Source organism: Palaemon carinicauda, chromosome 4 (assembly GCF_036898095.1).
Source record: "Palaemon carinicauda isolate YSFRI2023 chromosome 4, ASM3689809v2, whole genome shotgun sequence".
NCBI classification, from domain to species: domain Eukaryota; kingdom Metazoa; phylum Arthropoda; class Malacostraca; order Decapoda; family Palaemonidae; genus Palaemon; species Palaemon carinicauda.
Window position 1 is genome coordinate 111,526,566 of NC_090728.1, and position 12,500 is coordinate 111,539,065.

Consider the following 12,500-nt stretch of genomic DNA (forward strand, 5'->3'; position numbering starts at 1 on the left):
TGGTTACAATCTGCATTGCGTATTTTTTTACCACTGAGCCGCCATACTGGATTTCAAAATGGCCGCCATTTGAAATCTTCATTTTTTATTATCAGTGGGTCTAATGCTGCATTTGACTCGATTCTGGTGTCTAACTGTAAGTTTTGGGGGGCAAGGAATCCAATGATAACAATCTGCATTGTGTATCTTTTAGCATTGAGCCGCCATGTTTGATTTCAAAATCGCCGCCATTTAAAATCTACATTTGCGATTACCTTTGGGTTTAATAGCGCTATTGACTTGATTCTTGTGTCTAAATGTATGATTGTGGGGGGGGGGGGGGAAGGAATCCAATTTTTTGGGGGACAAAGATTCTAATGATAACAAAATACATTGCATATTTTTACCTATGGAATGCCACTTCGGATTTCAAAATCGGGGCTTTACATTGCATGGCCGCTTCTCAATTTATGGATTACATTATCTGAGGATCTAATGATTTGATTCTGGTGGTGGGGTGGTGGTCGTAATAAACTCTTAAAAATTCCGTGTAAGAATGACCAGGAAAATGCAGAGGGTGTTCTCTTCAATCCCGCCTGACCAGGCACATGAGCAGAATAATGACTGCATCAAAGGAGACGGTGGCGCAGTTGGGCTTACTGACAACCCTAGTGCCCTTCGTCGCTGGATGGTTGCAGGACCAGAAGTTGCTAGGGTGATCGAAGAATTCCAAGACGGGAACCAATACTGTAGACGGCAAACAACAGAAACACGCCATCATGATCAGACTCGAAGTGTACATGCCTCATTTGTGAGAGATGTCTGCTCTCTCGTTGGTGTAATAGAGGAGATGGGTAACCCATTCGAGGAGGAGAGCCAGGATCTAGTCATACTGGATTGAAAGGACATTGCAGGTCCTGCTGCCGTGGGGACCGTGATGAATGCCAAGAAGATTGGCCAAGAGCAGTTCGAGGCTTTCACCAGAGAGTGTCTGTTGGACAGAACAAACGCAGTGGACGACCCCATACCTCGTAACAAGCTGAAGGTATTCAGCCCTTCAACTCCAAGAAGCCAGAGCAAGGGTCAGCAACAGCTCACCTCCGTCAAAAATGACCGTGAACTCTTCGTACGCCTGTACATTGGCTGCCAGACGAGGGATGGAAACCTTGAGGAGTTCTTTCGTCATGAGAACCAGGCATATCCTCCTGCACTGTCCGGTGGTGGAAACCTCTTCACTGGTACCAAGAGTGATCTCATCACATGTTTGGAAGAAATCTCCAACGCTAAGACAGATACTCCTGTCACTACCTGTATAGTGCTTGATGGAGCAGCTATCGTCCAGATGCTAAAGCCGTCTGCATCAAAGACCTTTGAAGAGTACGCACAGCAGATCTTCATTCCATATACTGTATATCTACTAAGCTGCAAACAGTGTCACGCCTGGATCTGATCTGGGATACTTACCTTGCTGATTCACTGAAAGGTAGTACACGTGCAAAGCGGGGACAGGGCATGCGGAGACGTGTGGCGGCCGCCGCATCCATACCAGGAAACTGGCAGAACTTCCTACGAGTGGACAGCAACAAGACCGAGCTGTTTAAGTTTCTCTCAACAGCTCTCTTGGAATGGTTTGACCAGGAGGACAAGCAACTCGTCATTACTGATGGAGAGGCAGTGCTCAACAAGCCACTAATACCAGATCTGACTTGACTCGACCCATGCAACCATGAAGAGGCTGACAGTCGGATGTTGCTGCATGCATCTCACGCAGCTAAGCACAGACACCATTCAATAGTCATCCGGACTGTAGACACCGATGTTGTGGTGCTGGCAGTGTTCGTGGTACAGGAATTGCAACCAGAAGACAAACTATGGCTGGCATTCAGAACAGGCCGAAGTTTCCGATACCTAGCAGCACATGAAATAGCAGCTGGACTGGGACCAGAGAAGGCTCGTGCACAGCCAATGTTCCACGCTCTAACTGGATGCGATGCTGTGTCAAGCTTTGCTAGACATGGCAAGAAGACCGCATGGGCAGTCTGGACAGTACTGCCAGAGTTAACTGAGGCGCTGATGCAGCTGTCTTCCGCACCAAGTGACATACCAAATGATGCAATGTGCATCATCGAGAGGTTCGTGATCCTGTTGTACGATCGAACCAGCAAATGCACGAACATTGACAAGGCCAGGAGGAAACTCTTCGCAAGGAAGAACAATGTGCAGCTGATCCCTCCAACGAAGGCAGCTTTAGAGGAACATGTCAAGAAGGCAGTATATCAAGGTGGACATGTGTGGGGTCAGATACTGCTGCCAGCACCAGAACTCCCACCACCAACAAACTGGGGTTGGTCAATGACTGGAGGACAATACACACCATACTGGACCAGGCTACCTGAGGCAGCTCACACCTGCATTAAGCTGGTTTCTTGCAAGTGCCGGAAAGGGTGTGTGAGACGCTGCAAGTGCAAGAAGGCTGCCCTTAAGTGCACAGCCCTCTGTGTGTGTGTGAAGGGGACTGCACATGAAGATGCGTCCACAACATTCATTTACTTGTGGCAGTGCTGAACTGGTTAACATGAGATGGTTTATGTACACATATCTTCAGTACCGATGTATACCTAGCCTCAAATACAAGACCATTGTAGAATGTCAGTACACACCCAACCTTATATATTACACCATAGCATGTCAGAATTTTAGCTAAGATATTTAAGACATGACCTAAGACATATATCAAAATTATAAAACTCAAAATTAGTAGTTGAAGTAAGTCGCTATCTATTTAGAGTTTTACAGGGAAAGCTAGTTTTGAGAAGTTTACGTTGTTTTGTGTTAATGTTCACACTATTTTGTGGATATTCAGACGTAACCCCGAATTGATCATTTTGTGATATTGATTGAAGGAATGGAGAAAACTAATCATATATGAAAGGTGCCATATCAAACCTAGAACGACACAGAATCTAATCAATAACTCAAACAATTTTTACTTCACAGACTTTGAGTAAAATGTTGTCTTGTCAAAAATACATGATGATGAATATTCATCTCTCATGAATTAAGTGGAGTACTGTAATAAAGCATGTCATTTTGAAAAATGGATATTGTCATGCACTGTAAAAATATTTGACCCAGAGGTAATCGCACATGTAGAATTCAAGTGGCGGCCATTTTGAAATCCAATGTGTTGGCTAATTTATAAAGATACACAATGCAGATTGTAACCATCGGATTCCTTTCCTCCCAAAACATACATTTGGACACCAGAATCGAGTCAATAGCAGCATTAGACCCAAAGATAATCGAAAATGTAGATTTCAAACAATGGCCATTTTGAAATCCAATATGGCGGCTCATTGGTACAAAATATGTGATGCAGATTGTTACCATTAGATTCCTTGGCCCCCCCAAAACATACATTTACACACCAGAATCGAGTCAATAGCAGCATTAGACCCAAAGATAATCGAAAATGTAGATTTCAAATGGCGGCCATTTTGAATTCCAATATGGCAGACATGAAGGGAGAATTCCGAGTGGCTCAATATCTGAAAATGTTCACCATATATCAATGTACATTTGTACCAAATTTGATGCTTGTGTCACAAAATGCACAATCCTTTTGAAATTTCGAGCTAAACCGCCCCACTATTTGAACTTTTTTGTAAGAGAACAAAGATGAGATTTGATAAGGCAAATCAGAGAAATGTGGGTCTGCTAACAAGTTTTAAAAAGGTTGGTGTAGGAGGCAAGAGGAATAAAATTATTTTAAAGATTAATGATAATTTGCAGTTTGGAATCTCTTGGAAGAAGGAAAATAAATAACAGAGAAAGTGTTAGAGAGTATGAAGATAGTGAGTGGTATGGGAGTTGGAAAATTAAGGCAAGTAGTACGTGCTCGGGGGCTAGACGTGATGCTGATAAGCCCTCTGTGTAGAGTATAATGAAACGGTTAGTAATGTTAATTTTGTGTATAATTTGTTTTTCCTTAATTTGCCAAAAATCTATGCAAGAGCTTATGTCTTGCCATAAGGGACAGACGATCAATTTCAACCAACCGTAGAAAAATAAATGTGTTAGTGATGTCCGTCTTAGTTTTCATAAAACTATCTGCTATTCAAGGAAGCAACACTGTCAGGGGAATGAATTCGTGTCCTTTTACATAACTTCAATAAGTAAAATGTTTAAAATGCTCATGATTAGGTTTAATGAACATAAAAACGTATTTTCATAGAAGTTGGATTAAATACAAAATAGATGCCGCTATTCGTTGATAAAGATGGGGGTTTGAATTAGACTGTAACCTTTTATTGAAGATTTTAGCTCAACGCATCAGTTCGGTAATTTTGTCTTTGTTGGTATATAGAGGTTGATATGAATAATAAGAGGATAGATTTTCGTACTGCACTATTTTAAGAAAATGTCTTTTAAAACGTAGAAGGAAATAAATGAGAACTAATGAGCAATAGGACATTTTGAGCATCGTTGACGACAAGTTTGAGGTAAAAGACAATTGAGGTTAATGAGAACAAAGTAAAATATAATTAGCAGAAAAAATCTCGAGCCTAAGTATATTATCCATAATAGTAAATGAATGCATTCTAATGTTATAAGTTCATAAGCCCAGACATGCAAGCGTATGAGAAGCTTATGACTAAAAGGATTGCATCGCTTACATTAGAAAAAAAATGAATAAGTTAATTTTGACAGTGCTTTGAAACGAATATTTCATCGCAAAACAGCGACAGAGTTTTAATCCTTGAGAATGAACGTAAAATCTCTGATGGACAGAACGCCAATAAAAAAAAAAAAAAAAAAAAATACTAACACCACACTTAAAACCATAAAAGTAGCAAGATTAATGAAAAAAACAGAGTCGAAATATACAAAGTTCTTTCACTGAGAAGACCACGAAAAACAATAATTAAACATTAATAGATAAAAGTAGCGAAATGAATAATCAAGATAAAGTTGAAATACTCCAAGGGCTCTCTGTGAGCTAATGAACTTAGCAAAGGTACATGATTTAATGACCTAATTCTGAGAAACTCGTTTTCTTGGAGAGACTCAGTAATGCAACTAAATGTACACGATTAAAACTGTACTCTGCTCAAGGGTCGAGGAAAAGGAAATAAGGATTATTGTCTATTAATGTAATAAAGAAATTTCCTCTGACATGGCGAACTCGATTTACGAAGTACATGAGAGATTACATTTCATAAAAAAGTACATAATTCTACAATGTCATCCGTTATGTATTCTATGGAAAGGAAAAGCAGGAAGTGTAAAGACATACACAAAACTGATGAACATTTAATAACGACTATTTTCTAACATCGGTTGCTTTTCTCCATTTGCTGTTTCATCTGAGAAATATATTCAAGCAAAGCAGCTAACAGAGCCCTTCGGAGGATATGAAAATAGCGCTAAAATACAGATATTCTGTAATGACAATGCCATCCTTTGCATTTCGATATTAATTCCATTTTAATTGTTCCTATGAGGAATGAAATACATTCAACTGTAATTATCAAATATAGAATAGACATGGAACTCTTATTTACCTTTAACTATCAATTGATATCATATATAGAAGAACGTCTTATAGCTACCAATACCCTTTAAAGCATAAAACTAAAAAGTATTCAGTACAGCCAACACTTGAATTTAGAAAATAATCAAAACAAACAAACAAAAACACAGACACACACCCACCCACACACACGCACACGCGTGCCTAACAATATTTTTGAAGTTGCATATTGATGCCTTCTAAACTGAAATTCACACACCTTTGACAATATAGATGTCCATCTCACTGGAATTACATCGGAATGGAACTTTAAAAGAAAAAAATAATCACTGAATAATATTTGGTTTAAGGATTCTGGTAGTCTGCTGGATGCAAGAACTGCCATAAATTTAAAATTCCACCAGGAAGATTGCTAAATTCATATACAGCAAAGGATATGTAAAAAAATAAGGATCTTGACCTTTGGCAAATTGTGTGGTGCACATTAAGGAAAATTGAAGAGATACTAAGTAAAATAGTTGAAGTTCCCAATCAAAAATTGCTGAAATTCCAGATACCGTGTTATAATGTTGTCACCCAAAAAGGAGGAAGATTCGTTAGCAATGGTAGACAAAATTTCATAATAATATAAAAGGCCCAATTTTTAAACAGAGAGAGAGAGAGAGAGAGAGAGAGAGAGAGAGAGAGAGAGAGAGAGAGAGCACTTATCTATATGATAAAATATTGTACCAATCAATAGTTTAGTTTCACAAAACCATTTAACATTGTTTCGCGAAATCGAACTCAAGTTTATATTAAAAAAATGTTCAGATAGATATTTTATGAATATGGAGAGTACAATCACACAAGTACTTCGGAATAAATTCATCGGAATTCTGGTATAGCGAGAGAATAAAGAATCAAAGAATATACACAGAAATGAAAATAAAGGAAATATGAATACAATTTTTCATTTCAGGGGAAACAGCTTATAGCCATAAAGAAATTCTCTCTGCCATTTTGAAGAAGGAATAAAATTTTAACCTTAAACCTTTCTAAAAAAAAATGTAGCCTGAAGTCAAAATTTCTCGAAATCAATCAAATACAAACAAAAATATTTTGTTAGCTATAAATTTGTTACTAACAGAAATTCTTTGTCGACACAAAGCAAAAACTGTTGTTAAAAAACCTTTACGAGAGAGAGAGAGAGAGAGAGAGAGAGAGAGAGAGAGAGAGAGAGAGAGAGAGAGAGAGAGAGAGAGAGAGAGAGAGAAAACCATGTGTCATCTAAAATATCAAGTCTACTTAGATGGGAAATGCTTCAGACGGAGCAATTAAACCTCTTATTATTAATTAAGTCATAATTGGCTTAATGGCAAATATGGGCAACATTTTCATTTTAAGAAACAATTGTGAAATGTTATCCGTTGCTTTATTATTTTTGCATTTTAATGTTCAATGAAGTAACACTCTGAGAGCTTAATGAATATTACTAGATGGGTTGTTAATTATCTTTTATTCAAACAATACTCGAAGATCTTAAAAAATTTATATAAAATTGTATTTTTTCAATAAACCTATTGCCATATTATATTAAGACAAGATATTTATCTTTTCTGCATCAAATAAAAGCAGTTACTTGTTTGAATTAATCAGCCAATTTCTAAACAATATAGATGTCCATGTTAGGAAAATTAACCACGTGCCGTATTTTATAAGAGCTTTGGAAAAACTATTGTTTATACCAATAAGCTTATGGCAATTAAGTGAAAAGTTATTATCCTAAATGGGGCTTGGCCTATAAAATCAAATTTTTGATAAAATTATTAATATCCCCAAATATTGTTTGAATAAAAGATAATTAACAGCCCATCAAGCAATATTCATTAAGCTCTCGGAGTATTACCTCACTGAACATTAACATGCAAAAATAATGAAGCGACGGATAACGTTTCACAATTGTTTCTTAAAATGAAAATGTTGCCATTAAGCCAATTATGGCTTAATTAATGATAAAAGGTTTAATTGCTCCGTCTGAAGCATTTCCCATCTAAGTAGACTTGATATTTGAGATGACGCATCGTTTCTCTCTCTCTCTCTCTCTCTCTCTCTCTCTCTCTCTCTCTCTCTCTCTCTCTCTCTCTCTCCTGGTAAGCATATAAATAAAACATCACCATTACATATATGACCCCATATATGCGATTAAAATATCTTAATTTATTAAATTCATAATGAATTTTGTTAAAACAATTTACTCAAAATGTGTTACAGAAATTTTCCTCGCCGTGAAAATTCTGAAATTTGTAATGCGTATGTGTTACTCATTGTTGCAAGTTTTATTTGTGCTCTTGAATAGGTTTTTTTAACAACAGTTTTTGCTTTCTGGGTCGACAAAGAATTTCTGTTAGGAACAAATTTATAGCTAACAAAATATTTTGTCTGTATTTGATTTCAAGCAATTGTGACTTCAGGATATATATTTTTTAGAAATGTTCAAGGTTAAAATTTTATTCCTTCTTAAAAATGGAAAAGAGAATTTTTTATGTCTATAAGCTGTTTCTCCTGAAATGAAAAAAGGTATCCACATTTCCCTTATTTTAATTTTTTTATTTATTCTTTGATTCTTCATTCTCTTTCCCCCAAAAAATTCTGAGGAATTTATTCTTAAATGCTAGTATGATTGAACTATCCATATTCATAAAATATCTGTCTAGACATTCTTTTTTATATCAACTTGAGTTCGATTTTGTAAAGAAATATCCAATGGTTTTGGGAAACTAAACTATGCTATTGATTAGTACAATGTTTTATCGTATGAATAAGTGCTCTCTCTCTCTCTCTCTCTCTCTCTCTCTCTCTCTCTCTCTCTCTCTCTCTCTCTCTCTCTCTCTCTCCCTCTCTCTGTTAAAAACCTGAGCCTTTTGAGGATAGTCATTTATTTTCATAAAAGTTTGTCTACGAATGTTAACAAATCTTCCTCCTGTTTCAGTGACAACATTATAAGACGATATCTGAAGTACCAGACAATTATTGATAGGGAACTTCAACTATTTAACTTATTATCTATAAAATTTTCCTTAATTCGTACTACACAATTTGTGTAACGTCAACATTCTTATTTTCGTAGAAATCCTTTACTGTATATAATTGAGCAATCATCTTGGTGGAATTTTAAATTTGGGGCAGTTTTTGCATCCAACAGAGAACCAGAATCCTTAAACCAAATACTATTCAGTGATTATCTTTTAAAAACTTCCAATCCGATCAAACTTTGTAATTCCAATGAGATGGACATCGGTATCATTAAAGGTGTGTGAATTTCAGTTTAGAAACCATCAATTTGCAACTTTGCACAATTGTCTAGGTTTTGTTTGTGTGTGTGTGTATTTTTTTCTAGGTTTTGTGTGTTTCTGTGTATTTGTTTGCTTGTTTAGCTCAATTATTAAGTTCAAGTGTTAGCTGTACTAAATGAGTTTTCGTTTTATGCTTTATAAGATGTTTTTCTATATTTAATGGTAATTAATAGTTATAGGTAAATAAGAGTTTCATGTCTATTCTATATTTGATAATTACAGTTGAATGTATCTTATTCTTCATAAGAACAATATAATTAGGATTAATTTTGAAATGCAAAGGATGCCATTGTGAATAGAGATTATCTGTATTTTAGGGCTATTTTGATATTCTCCGAAAGCCTCTGTTTGCTTCTTTTCTTGAATATATTTCTCAGATGAAACAGCATGTGTGTGGTATATCCTCGTTAACCTGTTAGTCTATCTCGACTTCCTCAGTCTTTCTATAATATCATTATCACTACAAGTCAATAACAAAACGTGAAATAATTGAATGAAACGTTTTGCCCTTTCAACAGCAGGACTCGAGCTTGCGTCAAAGAGAGTACACACTCACGCATTCTCCCAAGTTCGCCTCATGAATACTTACATCTGCCAAATTCAGAAACATTTCCCAAGCTGACTTGACCCACCTGCGCCAGTGTTGTGGTTTTGGTGCATAAGACTATTTTATGGTAAAATCAGTAATTTTGTAAACTTGATCCCATGATAATACCATGTGATGACTAGACTAATGTTTAATATCACTTGGAGTCAATATTAAAAAATGGCGAAATGAAATAATAAGTTAAAATGTAAAGACAAACGTTCTAGGTGCATGTGGTTTCATCAATTCTTGTACACCACTGGAGAGAAAAGAGGTGTCTGAAGGCTGTACAATGTAGCAGGTCACGCTATGCTTAGCAAAAGAGAAACTGTTGTCAACGCTGCCTGTTGTGACGGCGCCGAGTAAGGGTGTGAACTCAAAGGCAGATTGGAAACGACTGAGTTCACACCCTTACTCGGCCCCGTCACATTGGTGACCCCGGACACCAATGTGACGGCTCCGAGTAAAGGTGTGAACTCGGTCGTTTCCAATCTGCCTTTGAGTTCACACCCTTACTTGGCGCCGTCACATTGGTGGGGTGGAAGGCAGTGGGAGCGAGTCGACTTCCGGGGTCACCAATGTGACGGCGCCGAGTAAGGGTGTGAACTCAAAGGCAGATTGGAAACGACTGAGTTCACACCCTTACTCGGCGCCGTCACATTGGTCACTCCGGGGTCACCAATGTGACGGCGCCGAGTAAGGGTGTGAACTCAGCCGTCACATTGGTCATTTTCCCTCGCCCCTCCATCGTTGGTACTATGAGGGAGACGGACTCTACAGTTTCTACTACAGCAGTTGGCGATGCGGCCGCCCCATTGAAACTTTCACCGTTCCCAGCGGAGAAGCGTTTGCTTGGTTTCAACGCGCTGAAGTCCACTTTTGTATCAGGGGCGTGACTCGCTCAACCACCAAAGCGGATTATGTTCTCGCGGCGATACCCGAGGACACCTTCCCGGAAATATCCGACTGGCTTTGTGAACAAGGAGACACCCCAATAGCGTATGACGCCCTCAAAACATACCTTCTGCAGCAGTACTCGCCGTCGCCAGCCGCCCGTATAGCAAAGCTTTTTCAGCTCTCGCAACAACCTTTTGGGGACCAAAGGGTTTTGCTTGCCCTCAGGGAAATGACCAGTATCGCTCGCCTTCAACCTGCCGCAGACGGCTCTCCTCGTGAGGTGAACCTACTCCGTGCCCTTTGGATACGCCGTTTACCTGAACCTGTACGCGCTGCCATACCCGATGTCGATAGTTTACCCATAAAGGACTTGATGACCAAAGCCGACGCCCTTATGGACAGCCACTTCAAGACCTCCATCAACGCCTCCACCCCTGACGACGAGGATGCCTATTCAACGTCAACCGAAGCTGACATGAATGCCGTAGGACATACACGCCTACCCCGTGACGTGCCGAAGCGCGACAAAGCCGCCCACCACCCAGCAATTGCTCGCGCCCCAGCGAACGACTTCTACAGCCACCTACTACCTCCCATCCGCCGCAGTTTTGCTACTACCACTTCAGATTCGGGGCAACCGCGAAGAAATGTGCCAAAGATTGTCAGTGGCCAAAAAGCGTGTAAGTAGGCCATCGCATGTTGCGGTGGCCTCCCATGTTTCTAATCTTTTCTTTTTACAGGATGCAGGAACGGGCGTGCGATTTTTGGTAGACACGGGTGCTTGTCGTTCTCTTTTGCCAAGGAAACTCTTCAAGGCACAACGTAGTCTGTCTACATCTGCCGATGTCCGCTTGGTAGCTGCCAACGGATCTGCGATACCCACCTACAGTTACGAGAACCTCACATTATCGTTCGGAAATGGTAAATTCAATTGGAAGTTTCTCGTTGCTGACGTCACAATGCCAATCCTCGGTGCGGATTTCCTCTCTCATTTCCACCTTCTGGTCGATGTCGCCCACCGACGATTGGTCAACGCAGACTCGTACTTGTCAACACCTCTTCAACCCGCCCCCTCTAATCTCGCTCTCCACATCAGCGCACCCACGGATGCCTACGCCAACCTCCTCACGTCGTACCCGGAAGTTTTCCGTCCAGAACTTCGCCAAACGCCCACGGTTCCTGCCAAGCACGGTATTTATCACCATATCAAGACGACGGGACCCCCAGTCTTCGCAAAATTCAGACGTCTGGCACCGGAACGATTGGCAGCCGCCAAACAGACGTTCGCCGAAATGGAGAAAATGGGCCTTTGCCAAAAAGCCTTCAGCCCATGTTCACAACCCTCTCTTGGCCCGTCACACTGTAAAGCAAAGTCACCGTGCTTGTAAATAGCATTTTTATCAATTTTAAGAAGTGCTCTCAATGAGAGCACTTTTTAAAATTAATACAAATGCTTTCGATCACATATTTCCAAGTCGGCGACTCTGTTTTACACACAGTGTTGCCAACAGTTATTCTTTTGCTAAACACAACGTTACCTGCTGTAATGTACAGCAATCAGGTGTAACCATAGATTTCTGTGAAGCGTACCGAAAATAATGAAGCTAACTGTAAATGTTACTCATCTCTTCAAAAGAATGTAATAGTGGATAAAGATATCTGTAGAGTTTTGAATAATTGTATTCTAATTCATTTTAAGCATGTAAGTTTAAGGTTATTATCAATATCCGCAGAGTTTTGCAAAAGATATTTGAAGATTTTTATATAATTTTGTTTATGATATTTGGACTTAACATTACTCATAGATTTATTATCCAACCAACCTTTCTGTATTTCAACTCTAATTGAAATTTAGAATCAAATTTAAATGTATTGGGTCTTTATGAAGCTGAAAAATTATTCGTTGAAGCATACAAATCATAATAAAAAAATTAAGAAATTATGAAAACATCAGATCGACTGCCTTCTTCTATAGCAATTCTTGAATAAAAGAATTTTTGTTCATTAATTTAGAATTATATATATATATATATATATATATATATATATATATATATATATATATATATATATATATATATATATATATATGTATATATGTAAGATATATATATATATATATATATATATATATATATATATATATATATATATATATATATATATATATACA